The sequence below is a fragment of the Nothobranchius furzeri genome, chromosome 3, assembly GCF_043380555.1.
Source record: "Nothobranchius furzeri strain GRZ-AD chromosome 3, NfurGRZ-RIMD1, whole genome shotgun sequence".
Classification (NCBI taxonomy): Eukaryota; Metazoa; Chordata; class Actinopteri; order Cyprinodontiformes; family Nothobranchiidae; genus Nothobranchius; species Nothobranchius furzeri.
The window spans coordinates 5228165-5250329 of record NC_091743.1 but is presented as its reverse complement, the minus strand read 5'-3'; the positions used below and the strand labels follow the sequence as shown (position 1 = coordinate 5250329).

The 22165-nt window shown below is 47.7% G+C and overlaps 1 protein-coding gene across 3 annotated transcripts in view; it reads left to right on the top strand.

The window, feature by feature from the left end:
* Window positions 1-9110: 9110 nt before the first annotated feature.
* The window catches only part of nfasca (neurofascin homolog (chicken) a), a 135478-nt gene continuing 122423 nt past the window's right edge, over window positions 9111-22165 (top strand). For all 3 annotated transcript variants that reach the window (XM_070549111.1, XM_070549110.1, XM_070549109.1), the window contains exon 1: window positions 9111-9318. The gene's annotated coding sequence lies outside the window, so the exon portion shown is untranslated. The remainder of the gene's footprint in view (window positions 9319-22165) is intronic.

Sequence of the window (22165 nt, the reverse complement as noted above, 5' to 3'; positions counted from 1 at the left end):
TTCCTTAACAAAGGCGGCAAACTCACAGCTGGAAAACTGGGGCCCATTATCAGAGAAAAGTTCACATGGGACCCCATGCCTGACAAAGACAGTCTTGAGATGAGCGATCACAGCTTTACTTGAAGTTGTCTGCAGCAGCCCAACTTCTGGATAGTTTGAAAAGTAATCTGTCACCACTATGTAACTTTTCCCATCACAATCAAACAGGTCTGTTCCTACCTTATAGTGAGGTCTGTGTGGTGCTGGGTGAGCCAGCAGTGGCTCCGCCGGCTGTTTGGGCCTGTAGATGCGGCACCGTTCACATGAAGCTGTGGTCTGGCTGATGTCTTGGTTGATTCTTGGCCAGTACATTACTTCTCTTGCCCTGCGTTTACACTTGACCTCTCCGAGGTGACCTTCGTGGATCTTTTGGAGCATCTGTTTGCGTAATGAGGATGGTATGACGCATTTGCTCCCTTTCATCACTATGTCTTCCACCACTCTTAAGTTCTCCTCTGCTGTTCCAGTAGTCCTGGATTTTTGCTGAACACTCTTTCTTGTTTTCGGGCCGTCCTTTCATTATTGTGCTCTTAAGTTCATTCATGGCTTCTTCTGTATTTGTCTCTCTTTTTATCTGTTCTGATCTGTCAGCAGATACTGGCAGAGATGTCATCACCATGTCAACAAATGCTTGTATGTCCAGACATTTCTCGAGGTCTTCATGCTCTTTCTTTTCCACTGCTCTTGACGATGTATCAGCTGTGTACATATTAGGGCTGTAGCGAAGCCTCGACGAAGTCGACGGCTCGATTCTAAAAATTTGTCGACGTCAGATCCGGAAGTCGACGCACCGCGCCCACTTGTTGCATCCCCAGGAGTTTGTAAATAGAGGAGGAATCTGCCTGTTTTTCCTCTAGTTCGCCCTCTTCTCCGCCTTCACTAACATCTCCGCCAAATACCGAAGACCCGGAACAACGTCCGTCCACTACTAGATTATTTTCCTGTTTTGCCCCTTCGTCTCCCGGCAACGGACAACAACTTCCGGGGTCAGATGCGCTGCTTCGTGCCTATCGCAGATGTAGAAAATCACCGGGAGCGCTTCTCCCTTCATTAAGGAGCTTCTTTCAGACACGAGGAGAGCTGTTTTGGTGGTAGCAGTCTCTCCTCCGTGCTGGTCTGTTTGCTGCCGGGTGTTTTTGGTTTATTTAAACTTGGTAACTTGAACTTAATGTTGGTAAAGCTACTGTTAGCATCTTCGCTAACAGCTTCTTGCGTTGGGATAAGCTGTTACGTTTTGGTTTAGAGTTCATCTTTTTTGTGGTGTAGATCTCCCTTTCATTACATTTAGAGTGTTGTGGGTTTTCGGTTTAGTGTAAAATATCACCTGAGTTTGGTTTAACCCGTAAGACCACTCGCCTCACGCACATAAGTGACCAAAACAAAGCAGCATGGAGACACTCCATCTTCTACCACCTCTCAGGCAGCAGCCTGCACTCCCAAGTTCTACACGTCACCAGAACATAACCAACCAACACAATAAAAGCAGTGTTATACAAAATGGAAGGCCTGTAGTGTTTATTCTCTTACAGTAAGAATTTATCAATTTTTTTGAGGAATTTATTTGAGATTTTCTGGTTTTTGTTAATTGTGCAATAGAAAAATAATCATTAGATTAATTTTCTAAATGGTCATTAGAATAGTCGACTATTCGATAAAATAATCGTCAGAATAATCGTTTTAAAAATAATTGTTTACCCCCAGCCCTAGTACATATACTTTGCTTTTGTGTAGATCATGTGCATGTCATATTTCTGTAGCCTGATTAGCATGCGCTGTGTCCGTACTGGACAGTCATTCAGTGGTTTGGACATGATGGACACCAGTGGTTTGTGGTCAGTTTCCACTTCAAAAGTTTGGCCATAGACATACTGATGGAAACAGCTCCTTTTCGATTTGAGCATATCATGTCTCTGCACTCGTCAAAGCTCTGGATGCATAGGCTACTGGCAACCACTGTTCCTCATGGTGCTGCAACAGCACTGCACCCAGTCCGTGTTGTGATGCATCTGCTGACATCTGGGTGCTTCTCGCTGGGTCGTAAAACTTCAGCACTGGCTCTTGTGTGAGAATCTCTTTTAACTTTAGAAAACATCGTTCTTGCTCATGGGACCAGACCCATTCATTCTTTTGTTCAAGCAAACTTCTGAGAGGTGCTGACAGTGTTGACAGTTGTGGGACAAACTTTGCCAGATAGGTGACCATTCCTAGAAACCTGACATCGTCTTTGTTGTTTGGTCTTTCCATGTTACATATTGCTGACGTTTTCTTTGGGTCTGGCTTCACCCCGGTTTCACTGACATCTCCCACAAATGTGAGTTTTTTCACTCCAAACTCACATTTATCTTTGTTTAGTTTCAGATCAACTTCTCTTGTCTTGTCTTGTACTTGTCTCTGTCACGGTCTGGGTTGCTTCTACCATTTCCTCTTTGGGTTTTGAGTCTCCTGCTGCAGGTGGGTGTGTCTGGAGGTGACCAAGCTGCAGACTATCTGCTCATCAGCTGGCCAGGGAGTATTTAAGCAACTGAGAGACGCCTTCACTTCGCCGGATGATTACTCTACCTGGGTACCTTCTAACAGCCACCTAGCATATTATATTTGAGCTCTTGAACCTTTTTGAGTATTTGATGTCTCTTGGTTTTACATTTTTACCTCCTGCTCTTGTTCCCCCAGACAAACCTCCACCTTAACCTCTGACTGGCAGTACTTTGAAAGCCCTACCCTCTGGAACTCAAAGCCCGCTCGTCTCTGAGTTCCTCCCCTGTCAGGAACCACCTCCGGTAGCCCACCTATGCTCTCCTGGATCTGCACTTCCCCAAGCTCAGCTTCCTCCACATCACACTCTCGGGATCTCCGACCCTGGATAACCCCTCAACCCAGACCGGACCTCTTCTCCCTTGAGCCCCCCCCCCCCCCCCCCAGACTGTAAGTCCTCCGCCAAATTCAAATTCCCCCTTCGAACTGGATCTAACTCTCATCTGTCCGCAGATTCCCTCACCTAATCCCTGTTGGAAGATCTCAGCTACGTTTTATGCTGCTCCCCTGGTTTCCCCTTTTAATAAATTATTGTTTAAAAGCTCTTACCAATGCCTCTGTACTGATTCTATATGTCGTGGGTTAGATACCTATCACACAACATGACAGAATCATCCAGCCATCCTTCTAGCCTCAGTACAGAATCAGTTCCTCCCGTCATTGCTGCTACCTTGTCACAGCAAGGTACAACACTTCAATCCCTCACCGAACAACTCTCCAACACTAACCAGACCTTGTTTCAGCTGGGCATTTTGGTCAAACAACTAAACGACAGTCTTACCACACCGGAACCCACAGCTCCTCCAACTTTGAGTCCGCCCAGTCCTGTTTCCCCTGCATCATCCGGTTCACCCTTCTTCCGGGTCGCCACTTCTCCACCAGAAACGTTCGATGGTGACCAAGATGTCTATTGAGGCTTTCTCCTCCAATGCCAGCTGGCTTTTCAGCGATCTCCAGAGTCTTTTGCTACCGATGCAGCCAAAATATCATTAATTGTTGGACTACTGCGCGGCAAGGCACTCAGGTGGGCGGAGGCGTGAAGCTGTACCCCAAGCTTTCTCACAAGCTCGTTAAGTGAGTTTTTGTCAGACTTTACTATGACTTTTGATAAACTCCAGTCCGCTTCAGAGCTGGCCAGACAAATCTGGAGCTTACGCCAGGGCAAGCAGTCGGTGGCAGACTTCGCTATAGAGTTTCGGACATTAGCAGCCGCCTCAACTCTCTATGCTGCTTCGCTCAAGGGAGCGCTCTCCCATGCTCTCAACAAGCAACTCCAGGATCAACTGGCTTTTTGTCAAGAACCTCCAGATCTCGAGAGCATGATAACGCTCAGCAACCAGATCGAGAGGAGACTCAAGGCTCGACATAAAGGTAATAACTCATTTTCTTCTCATCACCACCACCAGCCTTGTGTGTCTCCATCAGCTCCAGCTCCACCTCCCAGTGAACCCATGCAGATCGGTCGGACTAATCTGAGTCAGGAGGAGAGAAACAAGCGAATGAGGTCAGGCCTGTGTTCATATTGTGGCATGTCTGGTCATTTCGTGTCTAACTGCCCCAAGCAGTTAAACCCCAGGGCCCACCAGTAGCCCAGAGAGTACTGGTGGGTTTTTCTTCAGCTGACATGACTTCTTGGTGTGTTTTAGATTGTTCTGTGTTACATAACCACAATTCCATTTCAACTCTGGCTCCAATCGACTCTGGTTGTGAGCACAATCTCTTAGATCAACAGCTTGTGGAACAACTTCAAATCACCACCATCCCTCTGCAGAAACCCTGCAGGGTTTCCTCTCTGGACGGAAGCTCGCTAACTTCAATTGCCCACATGACTGCCTGGGACATCCTTGGCTTAGAGACCACAACCCCCACATCAACTGGGTAACCAACAAGGTGGAGATGTGGAGCAATAAGTGTCACACAACCTGTCTGGGCTCAGCCCGGCCCAGTTCCGAGTTCCGCTCTCCAAAACTCTCACCTCCCGACCTCACTGGAGTCCCCACCGAATACCATGACCTCCAGCAAGTATTTTCTAAGGATAAGGCATCCTCCCTACCTCCACACAGACCATACGATTGTGCAATAGATCTTCCTGCAGCACCTCTCCCCTCTAGCCGACTTTACAGTATCATCAAACCGGAGCCCGAGTGCATGGAGCAATACATCTCAGAGTCTCTGGCTGCCAGAATAATTCGGCCATCGACCTCTCCCCTGGGGCGGGGTTTTTCTTTGTCTCCAAGAAGGACGGTTCCCTCCGGCCATGTATTGACTACCGAGGCCTAAACCAGATAACAGTAAGAAACAAGTATCCATTACCATTACTGTCTTCTACATTCAAACCCATACTAGATGCTACAATATTCACAAAACTGGATCTACGAAATGCATACCATCTGGTACGGATAAGAGAGGGAGATGAGTGGAAGACTGCATTCAAGACACCGGTTGGACACTTCGAATACCTGGTAATGCCATTTGGCCTCACAAATGCTCCAGCTGTTTCTCAATCACTTGTAATTACCATTCTGAGCGATTACTTAAATAAATTTGTCACAGTATATCTAGATGATATTTTGATTTTTTTCAAGTTCCACTGAGGAACATTCTGGACACCTTAGGTGTGTTCTTGCTGTGTCTTTTTTAAACACAGAAACAGTTTTGTCTACCTGTTTGTAGCTACAGTTTCGCCGACGGCTGGCAGTACTTCTTCAGGCTGACGCTGAAGAATCAGCGTCAGCCTGAAGAAGCCGGCAGCCGTCGGCGAAACTGTAGCTACAAACAGGTAGACAAAACTGTTTCTGTGTTTAAAAAAGAACGAAAGAATGGATTCTGGACACGTCCGTGCCATCCTCCAACGCCTGCTTGAGAACCATCTCTATGTCATGTTCCGTCTGTCAAATTCCTGGGTTTCGTTATCGAGAGTGGGAGACTGGGACCGGACCCAGAAAAGGTCCAAGCAGTGCAGGTTTGGCCCACGCCCACCACACGCAAACAGTTGCAAAGGCTTCTTGGATTTGCTCATTTTTACCGACGCTTTATCAAGGGGTACAGCCAGATAGCCGGCCCTTTAACACAGTTAACCTCGGTTAAGACACCCTTCATCTGGAACTCTGAAGCCACCAGGGCTTTTTCCACTTTAAAGGAAAAATTCATTCATGCTCTGGTTCTCACCCGTCCAGATCCATCCAAACAGTTCACCCTCGAGTTAGACGCCTCCGATACGGGAGTCGGTGCCGTGTTGTCTCAAATCTCTCCTACAGATTACCATCTCCATCCCTGTGCATTCTTCTCTCAATCCCTCATTCCTGCCGAGAAGAACTATGACGTCGGGGATCGGGAACTCCTTGCAGTAAAACTCGCCTTGGAGGAATGGAGACACTGGTTGGAGGGAGCTGAGCACCCCATTGTGATATGGACGGACCATAAAAACCTTGCCTATCTCAAGGAGGCAAAAAGATTAAACCTACGACAATCTAGGTGGTCTCTGTTTTTCTCCCATTTTCACTTCAGTATCTCTTACAGACTAGGTACCAAGAACAGAAAACCCGACGCCCTTTCCCAGCAGTTCTCAGTCAATCCAGATCCAGAACCAACCACTATCAAACCGCCCGATTGTGTCCTAGGGGCTGTGACCTGGGAGATCCGGGACCAAGTACTCGAGGCTCAAGGACATCTCCCTGCCCAAACCAGGTACCCAATAACACACTGTTCGTTCCACCCCCCTGTCAGAAACAAAGTCATTCACTGGGCCCATACTGCTAAGTTTTCAGTTCATCCCGGAGTCAGTCGCACATTGGCACTTATCAGACGTTCATTTTGGTGGCCTACCATATTTAAGGAGGTTAAAGAATGCATTCCTGCTTGTCAGACCTGTGCCAGAAACAAATGCAGTAATCAACCCCCTTTTGGATTGGGGGGGTACTGTCACGGTATGGGTTGCTTCTACCATTTCCTCTTTGGGTTTTCAGTCTCCTGCTGCAGGTGGGTGTGTCCGGAGGTGACCAAGCTGCAGACTATCTGCTCATCAGCTGGCCAGGGAGTATTTAAGCAGCTGAGAAGACGCCTTCACTTCGCTGGATGATTACTCTACCTGGGTACCTTTTAACAGCCACCTAGCGTATTATATTCGAGCTCTTGAACCTTTTTGAGTATTTGATGTTTCTTGGACCTTCAATTTTACATTTTTACTTCCTGCTCTTGTTCCCCCAGACAAACCTCCACCTTCACCTCCGACTGGCAGTACTTTGGAAGCCCTACCCTCTGGAACTCAAAGCCCGCTCGTCTCTCAGTTCCTCCCCTGTCAGGAACCACCTCCGGTAGCCCACCTATGCTCTCCTGGATCTGCACTTCCCCAAGCTCAGCTTCCTCCACATCACACTCACGGGATCTCCGACCCTGGATAACCCCTCTACCTAGACCGGACCCCCCCCCCCCCCCCCCAATTCAGATTCCCCCTTCGAACTGGATCTAACTCTCATCTGTCCGCAGATTCCCTCACCTAATCCCTGTTGGAAGATCTCAGCTACGTTTTATGCTGCTCCCCTGATTTCCCCTTTTAATAAATTATTGTTTAAAAACTCTTACCAATGCCTCTTTACTGACTCTTTATGTCGTGGGTTCGATTCCTATCACACAACAAGACAGTCTCAGTCTTTGGTCATGTTCTTCTCTAGTGGTTCCCCAAAATATCATGTCATCCATCATGGTCTCCACTCCTGGAATGTGCTCAAAAATCATATGAGTGGTCTTGTGGTAGACTTCAGGAGCTGACAAGATGCCGTATGGCAGACGAAGAAACCTGTATCTGCCCTCAGGTGTGTTGAACGTACAAAGTCTAGAGCTCTCCTCGTCCAGCCTCAGCTGCCAGAAACCTGATGAGGCATCTAGTTCACTGAACCATTTAGCTCCAGCAAACTGTGCCATGATTTCTTCTCTGGTTGGTAACTTAAATGTTCTCTTTTAATAGCTTTATTTTAATCCCGTGGATCCAAGCATGCTCTGAGAGCACCTGTTTTCTTTTGCAGAACAACCAGTGAGCTGACCCATTCAGTTGGCTCATCTATTTTCTTGACCTCTAGTTTTTCCATGCGCGCCAGTTCGTCTTTTAGATTTTCCCACAGTGCAAAGGGGGTTTTCCTACAGGGATGCACAACATGTGACACATTTTTATCCATATTTTGTTGTCCTGGGAGACATCCAAGTCCTTTGAAACAGTCTTTATATTCTTCCATGAGGGAATCCTGATCATTCGGGGCTTCTGGTGTGGAGACTATGTACACCCTTTTAACCAGGTTGAGCTTCATGCATGCACTGAGTCCTCCTAGGATTGGTTGTACACTCTTACCCACGATCAGCAGCTGTGCTCTCATCTGGTGTTTTTTGTATCTGAATGTCGCAACACATCCACCTTTAACAGGAACTCTCTCTCCTGTGTCTCCATTGACTTTTATTTTCACAGGATGCATTTTGCTCTTTTTTGTAATAGCTTTGTAATCGTCCCACAACACCAAATTAACCTGGGCCAGGCACTGAATCCTCTTCTGTTTGCTCTAAGTGACCACACGTTCTCTGCTTCACGTTTACCGCCGCTCACGGGCGTCACACGATGCAGCGCAGGTCTTTAGCATGTCGCTCTGTGGCGAGCCATTACTCACGCTTTCGTAGATTCTCTCTCTGTAGGCTACCCGTCTTTCGTGACCCCCCCCCCCCCCCCCCCCCGCAAACCTTTTCTTCTTCTTGCTCACGGCCACTTTTGACTCCATGTGTTGTCTTGCTTAATCGTATAATAAGCAAATGAGGCATGAAAACTCATTTTTAGATCTTTAACTCAACACCAGCCCCCGCTCCCCTATCATCCATATAGTCCCCTCTCCTGTTCTCTTGCCTTCTGGGTAATTGAGTTCTTCCTGAACTATCTCATAACATAACATCTTTCTACAGTAGGTTTTATTTTTCGTTCACTGAGTTCACAAACGTTTGTGTTTTTGCAGATTTGGAGGGCTTTCTTGAGAAGGTCCAGTTTCCAGTTGATAAAACTCCTAAACTTCTCAGCAGGATCAGAAACTTTTACTGAACGCTACAGAAAAGATCGTTTTCTTTCTTTGTAGAATAAACACCTGACTGGTCAGATTTCCTGGCTGAGTCTCAGAAGACTTAAGTGATCTCCCTAACTTTAAACTTGGTTAACTCCTTGATAATAACACCTTTTCTGATGGTCACGTGTTCTGTGTGGACGAAAATAGCTGATTTATTCAAATGGAGAAATTAGCTCATGCTATAGGTTAAAGTCCCAGACACGCCCACACAAATGAAGCTCCTTTATGAACGTTTACCTGACGTTTCATTATTTAATGATTAATACTATAAATAATGGCAGATGTGTTTGGCTGTTTCGTTAATATGTAACATCTGTGTACTTGTACCGGGTTCAGCACATCCCACAGCGTACTGCATTCCTACAAACTAGATGAATATTTGACTGGCGCTGGGTTCACTGGGACGTTCCTGATTTTAGTCGATTTGCGGCAGGGATTACCGCGTGAGCGTGCGCGCGAGGCCCACAGCGGGGATGCGCGCTGCGCGTGCCAGAGGGAAACAGCTGAGAAGGGCAGGAGTACCGAGACGCGAAGTGGACCCACTAAGTCGCAGCTCTGATACCACCGACAGCACCGAGCTGACTGTTGGTTCTGATGCCGCGGCGGAGCTGACGGCCCAGTCCAGCAGGAGGGACCAGAACCAGGACCAGGACAGGTAAGCTATGGAGGAACTCTCCTCCGTTAGGCAGTTGTACCATCAGTGGTGCTGACGCATCGGGTGGTGTCCCGGTTCTGAAGAACTTGAACAGGGAGCTAATGAGAACCGAGGGAGAGATTATGGTGCAGGACCACGTCCTGCAGCCTGAGTCCAGAACCGTGTTTCCACGTCCGTCCGGTTCTCGGTGTTCTGAGCGTCCCTCCATCCTCCACCCCCCCTCGAGGTGATGCTGCGGCTTTTCAAAGATTTTTGCTGCTCTGCGCAAATGACAAACTCAGGAACCCAGATCCGGGATGTTCGGCTCCGTCTGCATCTGCAGCGGACCGAGGGCGGGTCCACGGAGACAGCCAGAGGGAGGGGGACCGGGAGGGACCGCAGAGGACGGAGCAGCAGGACAGTTTAGAGGGCTGTCAGGTTGCTCAGGCCCTGGGCCGCAGCTGCAGCATGCTGGGCCGCTCATCCTGACTCAGGACCAGAACCCTGACTCAGGTCCACCTCTGCAGGACCAGAACCAAAGATGCATTACATCATGTAACTTGGAGAGCAACACTTACCTCTCTCTCTCTCTCTCTCTCTCTCTCTCTCTCTCTCTCTCTCTCTCTCTCTCTCTCTCTCTCTCTCTCTCTCTCTCTCTCTCTCTCTCTCTCTCTGTGTGTGTGTGTGTGTGTGTGTGTGTGTGTTGTAGCGTGACCTTGTGGGTTTTTGTTGTGGCACTGAGTGGGCCCGGGTGATCCTCTGAGCTTGTGTTTCTGGTCTGAGCTGCAGGATCCGGTTCTCCCCTTGATCCTGGGCTTGGTTTTCCTCACATTTGCTGTCAGCTGGTTTATTGCTGATGTGCTTGGGTGTGAACATCTGCTGAGGTACATGTGGAAAAGTTGAGTCTGAATCTGTAATCTGGGTATTTATTCTGATAAATCAGCACAAACATCTGGAGCTCAAATGCTCTGATTTCTTTCTGGGCCTGACTAAAGGTCAGCATCTCAGAGATGAGTTCTGCATGCCTGGTTCTGATGCTAGAGCTAAATCAGACTTTCAGCCTCTCTTTACATGGAGGATCTGTGGAAACCTTTTTGCTCAAGAGGCTTGGATCGAATGATTAAAGTTACACGCTAGCTCACAGAGCAGGAAGCTACGGCCGCTCACTGGTCTCAGACTGACCATACCTCGGTTCACTGAAACCTGCCTCTCCTCAGACCAGATTATAATCACAACGCTCACCTATGTCCCACCAGGTCCAGCGCTGACCCTTCAGCAGGAGTCTCTTAGCCACACAGTGTGACCTTTTGGTGTTCTGACTCATTTTAAATGTCTCCCTCACTCATTTTATTATGAATCTATGGAGATGTTGGTGGTACACTGAGAAATAGTCACGGTTTCATGATTACTGCAGTTGTATTACATCAGTTTTTTTGTAAAGACATCACAAAAACACATTCTATGAAGGTTTTGGACTCCACAAGATCTTTATTGCTGCATTTCAGACTTACTGTTGAGAAAAAATATTTGTAAAATAAAATTATTCGCTGTGAATTTAAATTACAGTGTAAAACTTTTAAAATACTCATAATTAGATTTTGCTATTTGCCTGTTTTTGGCTTCTTAAAACAGTCTAAAAGGTTTGACTGATCAGGGCCAACACTGAAGGATGGAGACACCTGATGAAATGAGATGATACATTCCTACTAGTGCAGTTGTTATCATGAGTATCCTTAAATATAATTTCTTCTTGTTGATGTCTTTATTTGTTTTGATTGGTAAGAGTACTGTTCAGAAAAGGATAACTTGTATTAATGCTATGTAAAATAAGAATTACATAGAAGTGTTGTCTATTAAATGTTGAAATAGCTTGCCATATGGGATGTTACACAAATACAGGGGAAAGGCAGTACAACACACCTAAATGAACCTGGGTGATCACTGTCTTCTGCCATGATCAGCATGCGTTCGTTACAGTCACACTTTTTTGGGCTATGCACAAGGCCGGATTAACCATATGGGCAACTGGGCAATTGCCCAGAGCCCACAAACTCTAAAGGGCCCAGGGCAGCAAGGGCACGAGCAAATTACTGTATCTGTAATCTCCCGCTTTATATTAAACTAGGGTGACCGTACGTCCTGTTTTCCCCGGACATGTCCGCTATTCACTCTCTGTCCGGGATGTCCGGACTGGGGGTTCTTGATGAAAATGTCCGGCCAGTGGCGGTTCTACATCGAATTACTCCCCGGGCGAGGCCCCCTTTGAGCCCCCCCCCCCCCCCCAACCGCCCCACCACCACCACCCCACCTGCACGAACACACGCATGTTTTCTACAAACAGGCATGTTTATTAGAACGACTATTGAACATTCATTTTTCTAAGTTGCACATATTTACATTAATTACTATGAAGTTGTCAGAATGTAAAGCACTATACATTATATACTGTATCAAAATATATAGAATCAAATATACAAAAACAAACAATAACTAAATATTAAGAATATATGAACATAATAGATAATAAATATTCTAAATAGCAAAAATATTTCACACGTAACAAACTAAAGATAATCACTACAGTATTGCACTTAGAACAGAAAACACAAACTAAAATTAAAACCTAGCCTTGATGCAAAGTCATCAATAATGTCATCACATGAAATCTGCTCCCCTACTGAGTGATTGATACTAATCAGAGCCAGGTTAGTGAGCCGCCCCTGAAACATAGGTGACCTCAGGTATGACTTGATCAAGTTTTGAAAAGCTCCGCTCAGCTTGAGCCACAGTGACTGGCAGAGCAGTCCAAAAGTTGGGGTAGATCTCCAATAGATCTCATGATCCATAATATTTTAGAATTGCCTCTGAAATTGTAATTTAAACTGTCATAAAAAAAACTGTAGACTACCAAAAATGCCAACTTTTACAGAACAAATCATGTAAAATAATCAGTGCAGCCATCTGCAATAAATAAACAGGATAGTTAGTGGTGACTGGGGAGTTCTCTTCTGCTTGTAGAGTTGTTTTATTTATTATTATGTGAACATGATCAACATGTGTTTGTTGTTGTTCAGGCAGGCCACAGGCTGCAGTGAGCATTTAACAAATCCTAGTTTGAATCAGTAAAAAACGATTCAAGGACTTTTTTCGAACCATTTGAATATTCGTTTCAATATTTCAGCCCTATTAGCTCTGTTAGCAATTAGTTGACCGCATTTAACCGTTAAAATCCCAGTTAACTGGTTCAAAAAATTGAAAACATGCATCATGAGAGCTACATACCTTTATCTTTCTGCTCTTTTTTCTTTTTTTTTCCCCCTGAATGGGGCAACTGGTGGTTTTAGCCTTTTTATGTTCATCTCTTCTGTTTGGCTCCTGACTCAGTAAGTTTCCTTTAGTCAGGACTAAACAATTTGACCTTGATGGGGGTGTGACCACAAAATCGTTTTGTTTTTCCTTTTTTTATTCGGCCATTTCACACAATTCAGAGTAACCTGAAAGAATGATAGGCCTGTGTTTATGATATTATGAATGAAATATGGAAGAACGTTAAGATGTGATTGACTTTAGCCATGTTAATACAGTTGATTCAGCCCCTGCACGCTCATTTCATTTGGGAAAGACGCAGAGGTGAATTCCCCCGCCGCACCCCTCCCCTTCCTGTTCTTCATAGACACACGGTGCACGTGAACGTTCTCAGTCAGCATGAGCGCCTGCAGCTGCAGGGGGCGCCATCTTGCTGTTTCCAATCCAGACACTGTCAGATAATAGAAAACCTCGGTGCGGCGCAGATTTCCTTTTTTTTTTTTTTTTACTCAGCGCTTGTGCGCCCCTTTTGTGTCATGAAAAAATGCCGCCCCGGGCAACTGCCCTGTCTGCCCGTGCCTAAAACCGCTACTGTGTCCGGCTTTTCATCCAGGAGCAGGGATGGGGGAGCTGTATATCCTACACATCCAGGGGAGTCGGAAAAAAGTTTTCTACCTATATTACTATATTATCATTCATGGACTCTTTTCAGCAGAGAGCGGCAGAGCGATGATCGGTGCGCAGCGCTCCAGGCAGCTGCGTCCAGCGCACGGTCCATTCTCAAAGTGGCGCAACCAAAAAACTATGATTAACACACGATCGTTCGTCCGCACATGTTCTCTACTTTCTGTCTTATTTGTGCCTGAAGCGCTCTGCGGAGCTCATCGCCTGTGCTGCTGTGATTTCACCTCACTGACGCATCGAAACGCGCTCTCCACTTTGCGGTCAGGAGATCCCTTTGATCTGCTCAAAAGTAACTGATGAGGTGAAAAGGTAAGAATCCAGGCAGCAGATTTTCTGGAGAATTAAGAGGAGATGCAGGAAGATGAGAGACAGACAGGACAGGAAAATAGTTAAATAAAAACAAGAAAACAAAACAAAGTGTTGAAAAGTAAAATGTAGGTAGATTTATCTCCACTACACAGTTTTTACCTGCAAAACAAGAAGTTCTACACATGTAATAATTATACATCTGATACAATTCAGATCACCTTCAAAACTCAGTCACACACCCAGGGCCGTTTCAATACATTTTGGGGGCCAAGGCAACCCCCCCCCCCCCCGCCCCACCACCACCACCACCACCACCACCCCACCCCCATAACCGGGCTCCCCAGAAGCCTCTGTGTAATCCGTACCCTGCCCATGAGTGTTAGTTATACAGTGTTTATAAAAGCCCCTCAGACATTACTGACATGTTCTAATATTATCAGATGAAAAACTAAATGATCAGACACGCCGTCTCATCTGCTTCTTTTCTAAACTTGCAAAAAGTAACAAAACCATTTGAAAGCCACTATTTGTGGATTCTCTGAAAGTTTCCAGTGTGACAACTTACTTTTTCATTGACCCTATCGTCTAATCTCACAGCTGAAACAAGCATCCTTGATAATCTGTGCACAGGAAGCGTACCGATGCTGTAGTAAAACAACAGGTATAATTTATTATTAATAAAACTTTGTTGCAGCACTAAAGCAGAAAAATGAGATTTTGCAGTAAATATGCTAAGTATTTATTGTTTTAGAGCCCTTTTATTGACAGAATCTGATATTAATTTAGTTCTTACAAAAAAATGGGTCCCAGCATTGTGTGGCATTGCCATAGTGTGTCCTCTTGTTTGGAAATGGAAATATGATCACCCTATATTAAACAAACTGTCCACCCGGGCTTTTGCGCTGCACAGAGACGCTTCGCTGCCTACGACTGAATGTCAGTTGAGAGTCAGTCTCTTGCAGACTGACCAATGAAGAGAGGGCCTCAAGTTAAGACCCTCTCCTCATTGGTCAGTCCACACGAGGTGGGTCAAAGGTTACCCTGAGCGAGTTACGTGACATCAAGCATTCAAGTATTGAGTATATTTACTGCATATTACAGTAAAATATTCTGTATGTGACCACATTATGGTGATCCTTGGGTCGTGATGATGGGGCCCTTTAATGTTGTTGCCCAGGGTACAACAAAGTCTTAATCTGGCCCTGCAGGTTTCGCCATGATATTTCTTATATAGCTTCAGGGTCAGTAACAAGATGGCACCTGTGCTTACTCTAGCCGCAGTCACCGGCCACTTTTTCTAACTTTTCTCTAATAACCTCCTCCTTTCCACCTTGCTTCTGTCTGCGGTACTTTTTGGTAGTGTCCCGGCTACCATCTCCTATGATTGCCAGACTCTTTTGTCCTTCTGTTCATCCGCAATTGTCCAAGGATGCACCGAGGATTTACCTCCGTTTATTCACGTGAGCAGCGCGCTGCCCTGGAGCCAAACACGATTCCTACCCGAACCTCTCCAGCGATGCTTATCCGATCTCGGGAAACCGCTGGAGGAGAATGGGTAAAAGCAGACATTGATGTGAGACTACTCTTAAATCATGGTTTATTTACTGAACATCAGTGTGATCTTTTATCTTCTTGTCCTTTGTTTGGCAACCAGAGCAATACTTCCGCATTTCCGCCAGGCCACTATGCGGCGCAGTTTCTCCGTCCAAGTTTTCTAAGGTCTGTTTATCCTTATTCTTCAGCGGTTTCCCCTCCTGTTCTCTCCAAAAGTGGTTTTTACAAACACTGTCACAACCTGTCCTGTCTCTCCATTCTGTTCATGCCTGTGTCTCTCCTAATTGCTCCCACCTGCCTCTCATCTCCCAATCACTTTAGATCCCAGCTCCTCCTGTATTTGAACCCTCCCAGTTCTGTGTTCCTTGTCAGTCCATTGTTTTCATGTCCCCTGAGTTCCTGATTAAAAACCATCTAAACATTCCTGCCTGCTTTCTTTCCCACATTTGGATCCTCACCTCCGCTTCACTCACCTGCGCACCCGTGACAGAATGGACACACCTAGCGAAGGATCCAGTGGAGAAAATCTCCCCTGGGAGTGCCTAATCCGGTGGCTCACCCCGAGCTACCGGTCAGCCTCCCCTCTTCCAGCTCCGCAGACGCCGCTGCCGAACCTCAGCCTCGGCAATCCTCGGCGATCCTCGGCCTCGGCGATTATCTCTACCCTCCCGGAGCCAGATGGGAGGTTGGGCTGGGAGGCGCAGCCGGACCGCTCCTGCTACGTGGGCACCAGACTGGCTGTGTGATGCCCCGAAGTTGGCCCATGGCGCTGGGAAGGAACCCGGGCTTCGCCATCACCTCCAGCCCCGGAGCTGCACCGCGGGCCTACCGCTACCCTTGCTGACGTCACCTCCAGCCCCGCGGTGAGTCAGCCTCCAGAGGGCGAGGACGTCTCGTGGGCGGGGCACCCGGCCGGAGGACACCCCTCCCGAGGTCTCCTCCCATTCAAGGGTGGTCACGAGAGGGACCAGACAGCGAGGTCAAGGGAGCAGAGTAGTGCCACCCATTTCAGAGGCCCCTGCTCTGCATGCCAGCTTTGACCCCCAGCCTCCGTCTCCAGTCCAATCAGCACCTCACTCAATAACAGGTCAAGAGCGAGCCTACAGCCCACTCGACGGAGCTCGGTGGTCTCCAAGCTGAGCTGGTCCGGCTCCACCAACTTCTCAGCCTCCAGGAGTTCCAGCTGGAGACTCTATCCACCCTGGTTCTCCAAGAGGCGCCTCCAGCCAGGTCAGCGGCCCCGCCTCCAGTGGCTCCGCCTCCAGTCAAGTCAGCGCCCCCACCTGCAGCAGCCCCGCCTGCAGCGGCCCCACCTCCAGTCCAGTCAGAGGCCCCACCTTCAGTTCAGTTAGCGGCCCCGCCTCCAGTCCAGTCAGTGCCCCCACCTCCAGTCCAGTCAGCGGCTCCGCCCCCAATCCAGTTAGCAGCTCCCCTCCCAGTCAAGTCAGCGGCCCTGCCTGCAGCAGCTCCGCCTCCAGTCGAGTCAGCGGCCCCGCCTGCAGCGGCGCTGCCTCCAGTCGAGTCAGCGTCCCCGCCTGCAGCGGCGCTGCCTCCAGTCGAGTCAGCGTCCCCGTCTGCAGTGGCTCCGCCTCCAGTCAAGTCAGCGCCCCCACCTGCAGCAGCCCCGCTTGCAGTGGCCCCGCCTCCAGTCCAGTCAGAGGCCCCAACTTCAGTTCAGTTAGCGGCCCCGCCTCCAGTCCAGTCAGTGCCCCCACCTCCAGTCGAGTCAGCGGCCCCGCCTGCAGCGGCGCTGCCTCCAGTCGAGTCAGCGTCCCCGTCTGCAGTGGCTCCGCCTCCAGTCAAGTCAGCGCCCCCACCTGCAGGAGCCCCGCCTGCAGCGGCCCCGCCTCCAGTCCAGTCAGAGGCCCCACCTTCAGTTCAGTTAGCGGCCCCGCCTCCAGTCCAGTAAGTGCCCCCACCTCCAGTCCAGTCAGTGGCTCCGCCCCCAATCCAGTTAGCGGCTCCCCTCCCATTCGAGTCAGCGTCCCCGTCTGCAGTGGCTCCACCTTTAGAGACTTTGTGTCCAGCGGTCACTCGTTCAGCAGGCCCACCTCCAGAGACTCTGCTTCCAGCTGCTCCAAAGTCTCTGCCTCCGGCGGCTCCAAAGACTCCGCCTCCAGTCACCGCCAGGCCTGCCCTCGCCAGACGCAGGCCCCCAAGAGCTCGTTGTCTCCTCCCCTACGCCAGATGCCAGCCCCCAGCCCCCCAGACACCATCACCTATTCCTGTACGCCAGACGCCAGCCTCCCAGATTCCATCGTCTCCTCCTGTGCCCCAGACGCAGACCCCCCAGACTCCGTCTTGGCCTGTGTTGGGTGCTGCCCTTTGGGGGGGGAGTTACTGTCACAACCTGTCCTGTCTCCTCACTCTGTTCAGTCCTGTGTCTCTCCTGATTGCTCCCACCTGCCTCTCGTCTCCCAATCACGGTAGAGCCCAGCTCCTCCTGTATTTAAACCCTCCCAGTTTTGTAGTCCTTGTCTGTCCATTGTTTTCATGTCCCGTGTGTTCCTGATTAAAAACCCTCTAAACGTTCCTGCCTGCCTGCCTTCTTCACTCACCTGCACACCTGTGACACACTGTAGAGCTAATCCTGCTAACTTACGTTCACTAACTCCAGCTGTTTCTGTAGTTTCTGATTCCTCCATCTCACTCAGCATGGCTCTATTAAATACCCACTTAATTAACAATAAGACCTTCCTGCTTAATGATCTAATTCTCTATAAAAACCTGGATTTTCTGTTTCTGACTGAAGTTTGGCAGCAAACATCTGATTATTCTGGTCGGATTGAACTCTGCCCGAGTGGTTATTCTTTTCTTAGCCAGCCCCGGGGTTCTGGTCATGGTGGAGGCCTAGAGAGTTTTTAGAGACCATCTTCCATGCAGCTCTGCAACCTCTGGTCACTTTGCGACCACAGGGCGCAGCTTCAGTTACGGGTGTCTTTTTGGTATTTCACACATACAAAAGGTGCACCGGGTTATAGGGCGCAGGCACGGTAAAACGTACCGGTAAAACATCTGTGCGAGCTCGGGACTCGGAACATATCAGTGCAAACCAGACATTGTGAAAATTATAAACAGCCAAAAGCATGTTTCACTTTACTGGTCTGTGTTGAAGTTCAGAATGTGTTTACCGGTAGTTGGTGGATTTAACCACATAAACTTTCCACATGAACAAAATCATATGTGTGTCATTAATAGGCCTAAGAAAATAGTGTGATTTGAATTGTCTTCTACTACGTTCGTGTCTCACAACAACAAAATAGGTGCACCGCACCGTAGGGCGCGGCGTTCATTTTGGAGAAAATTTAAGACTTTTAGGTGCGCCTTATGGTCGTGAAAATACGGTACTTTGAACTGCAGCTGATTAAAGTCGGGCGTAAGGACCCGTTCTACTGTGCTGTGGTCTATCGTCCACCTGGTCCAAACAGTTCTTTCCTTCAGGAGTTTAGTGACTTTCTATCCTCCACTGTGAAGCTGTCCAGACTGGTGATTGTTGGTGACTTTAACACTCTGATCACTTGACCATGAGCTTCTCCAGCCTTATGGACTCCTTCAGCTTTACCCAGCATGTTTCTGACTCCACACACACCAGGGGGCACACTAGACCATGTTTTTACCCTGAGTCTAAATGCTGACAGTGTTTGACCTGAGGACGTTTATATTTCAGATCACCATTGCATTTTCTTTAACTTGTCGGTTTCTGCGTCCCCATCCCCTGCTCGCCGTATGGTTAGTTCTCATTTTCTTAATGAGAGCACAGCTAGCAATTTTTCTGCTGCTTTTGATCAAACCTGTTCTTCTGATAACAACCCAGATTCCTTAACTTCTCAGTTTAATGAGCACTGCCTCTCCATTCTGGACAAGATCTGTCCTGTCAGAACCAGATCAGTTCCTGCAGTGAACCCTACTCCCTGGTTTAATGACAGCCTTCGCAGCCTGAAGCACCAATGCAGAAAAATTGAGCGCTTGTGGAAGAAAACCCATCTCCACGTCCATCTGCTGCATCTAAAGGATCTTCTGTCATCCTTTAACTCTGCAGTCAGAGATGCAAGGGTTTCCTATTTCTCCAACCTGGTGTCCCAGAGCAAAGGGAATGCCAAGGTGTTATTTTACGCCACCAGCAGTATTATCTCTCCTGCCTCTCCTACATCTACTCTGTTGCAAAAAGTGAAAACTTTTATTTATAGTTTATGGTTCTCCTCCTATCTTTCTGAGCGCTCCTTTTCTGTGGCCGTCTCCAAGTTTAGGTTAGGGCTGTCGCGGTTGAGGAATTCACCCTGCGGTGATTCAGGGTGGCTTAATATTGCGGTGTGCGATATTATTGCAGCCCTTTTTTTATTGCAGTACTATCTAAACATAATGTTTACACATTTAAAAAAGGTTAAAAATTGCCGTGCCTTCTTTAATAACACTTTACTGAATGCAGATCAAAGGGCAGTAACAACACAGATCGCAGTAACGTTTGTTTCTCCGACAGTCGGAGTCCGACTGAACTTAAAAACAACAACATTCAGGAGAAGGTTAAACTTTTAAATGCAAATTTGGCTGCAGCATCTAACAAATAAGAAACAAGTCCCCGTTTTGTTTAGTTGTTTAAAATCAAGCATAAAAAATTACATGTACCGGGCACGAGACACTTTCATTTCACTTTCACTTTCACACACACGAATGACGGTGATTTATAGCTCGGTCACGTCCTTGTTACCCACAAGGAAAACCAGCATGTTAACCATATACGGTTTGAGAGAGGATCTGAGAGGGGTGGCAACATTTGCAGCAACACTGAAAACCCTCTCGGATGGTGCGCTCGTTGCACTAAAAGCTGCGAGTTGTGAAGCGCGTTCCATCCGCGAGCCGCATCACCGCGCGAAAAGTGAATGCGTCAAGCATAAACCAAGCTTAAATAAGGCTTTACACACACATACTTGCGTGCGACTGGCAAGCAAAGGGAATCTCTCCCGGTTGTTGCTCCACCATGTCAGGGGGGTTCTTTAGGGTGGATGCATTCCTCCTGCAGGTAGCGAGTGAGCTCCAGCTCAGCTCAAACTCTCTTCGGGACGGTTGCAGAAGCAGTGCTTGTTCGGGACTTCAGCAGGTCTCTGAGCGTTTATTTATTTATTTATTTTTGCCGCTGGTGGCAGCTCTGTCTCGGCCAAGGACTCTGGCTGCGCAGCAGCTGACGTACTGAAAACCAAAGTGCTTCCAAAGGAGCGAAGTGACGTTTCGTTTTGTTACCAGTGCAGCCATCCTTCTCAACATGCATCATTGAGTTGAATCACGTTCAGTAATCGCGGTGGCCCATGATGCAGCGCGGTGGGTTTCTTCATATTGCGATATTTCATTTTTGCGGTTACCGTGACAGCCCTAGTTTAGGTCCTCCACCACCTCTCTTACCCATGGTGTCCCACGTACAAGGTTCTGTGCTGGTGCCTCTGCTCTTCCTCCTCCATCTGCTTCCTCTTCAGCACATCCTGAGCTCCTTCAAATTAATCTCCTACCATCTTTATGCAGATGACATCCAACTGTACATCTCCTTTAAGCCCCATGAGATGTCTAAGCTGCAGATGTTACACACCTGCTTAGACTCTATCAAAACTTGGATGGCTGGGAACTTTCTACAGCTAAATGAAGATAAGACTGAGATCCTCATCTGTGCCCCAGACAAGCTCGTTCCCCAAAGTCAGAGACTCTCTTGGTCAACTTGCTTCTCACACCAAACCCTTTGTCAGGAATCTTGGCGTGACCTTTGACCCAGCTCTCACCCTGGATGCTCATGCCAGTTCTCTTGTTCGCTCTTCCTTCTTCCATCTCAGGAACGTTGCTAAGCTGAGTCCCATTCTGTCCCGCTCTGAACTTGAGACAGTTCTCCACACCTTCATCTCCTCACGCTTAGACTACTGTAACTCTCTTTTCACGTGTCTGAGCAGAACCTCCCTGAACCGTCTACAGGTGGTTCAGAATGCCTGTTGTAACGTCCAGCGATAGTCTGTTTTGAGGTACAGTTTGACCATTCAACATCAGGTCAAAAAGGAGACACAAGACTGCATGTGTCCCCTTTAAATTGGCCTGCCTTCATCCCACCAGCTGGAGCTCAGAATCTCTGCAGCTCTGAGAGCAGATAACGACATGTCAACAATAACATTCTCTCCTCAAGGTCCAATCTTTCAGGTCTTCATGCCTCCATATAAGGAACACTCCAGCTCGGATCAGTTGCTAAGTCAAAGAATGATTTCCTAAATCAGATATGAACTTCTACAACTTATAAGCTAGATAATCATTAAATAAACGTTTGTTTGTTGCTATTTATAATAATTATGATATAATGAAATGTTTCATTAATCTGTGCTCAATGACTGAAGTGGGAAATGAAGGTTATGTTGTTTATATGGCAAGGTCATCACCATTTGCACTCACACAAGAAAAAGTAAGGTTAAGTTAAACTCGTGACACATAAATAGTCTTTTACCCTAGTCAGAGCCTCCGCATCAAAGAAGGCGTGTTTCTGAGGTTGTCTTGGTAACCATTCCTCAACTTGTCAACCTCTGGTTGGCTACACAAATCGTAACAAGAGAACATCAAAACTGGATCACTCTGGGTGATTCAGCAGTTCTAGAGAAAGTTTCAGACCGGCCAGCTGAAAAAACCCCCCGTCAAAATCTTTCTGCACCTGCGAAGCTGATACCGCAACAGTTCCTGCAGAACCAGCTGATATTGTTCCGACTCCTTAAAGAGTCCCAGACGCGTGGTTCCATCCATCTGTCGTGACCCGAGACATCCCTGGACTGAAGAGTCGGTGCCACGGTATTCTACAGCCCTTCGGTGCCAGAGGTCACCCGACCTCTCTGACCTTCGGATCCACCAAGAGGGTCTCCGAGAACGGGTGAAGTGGACATGACAGATAGCGTCTGATGTGTTTTGATATCAACCACCTTCATAGCTTAATGCAACCCAAATTCTTTTACATCCAGAACTCAGCTCTCCTAGATAAGGAAGTTCTGATAACACCACATTCACA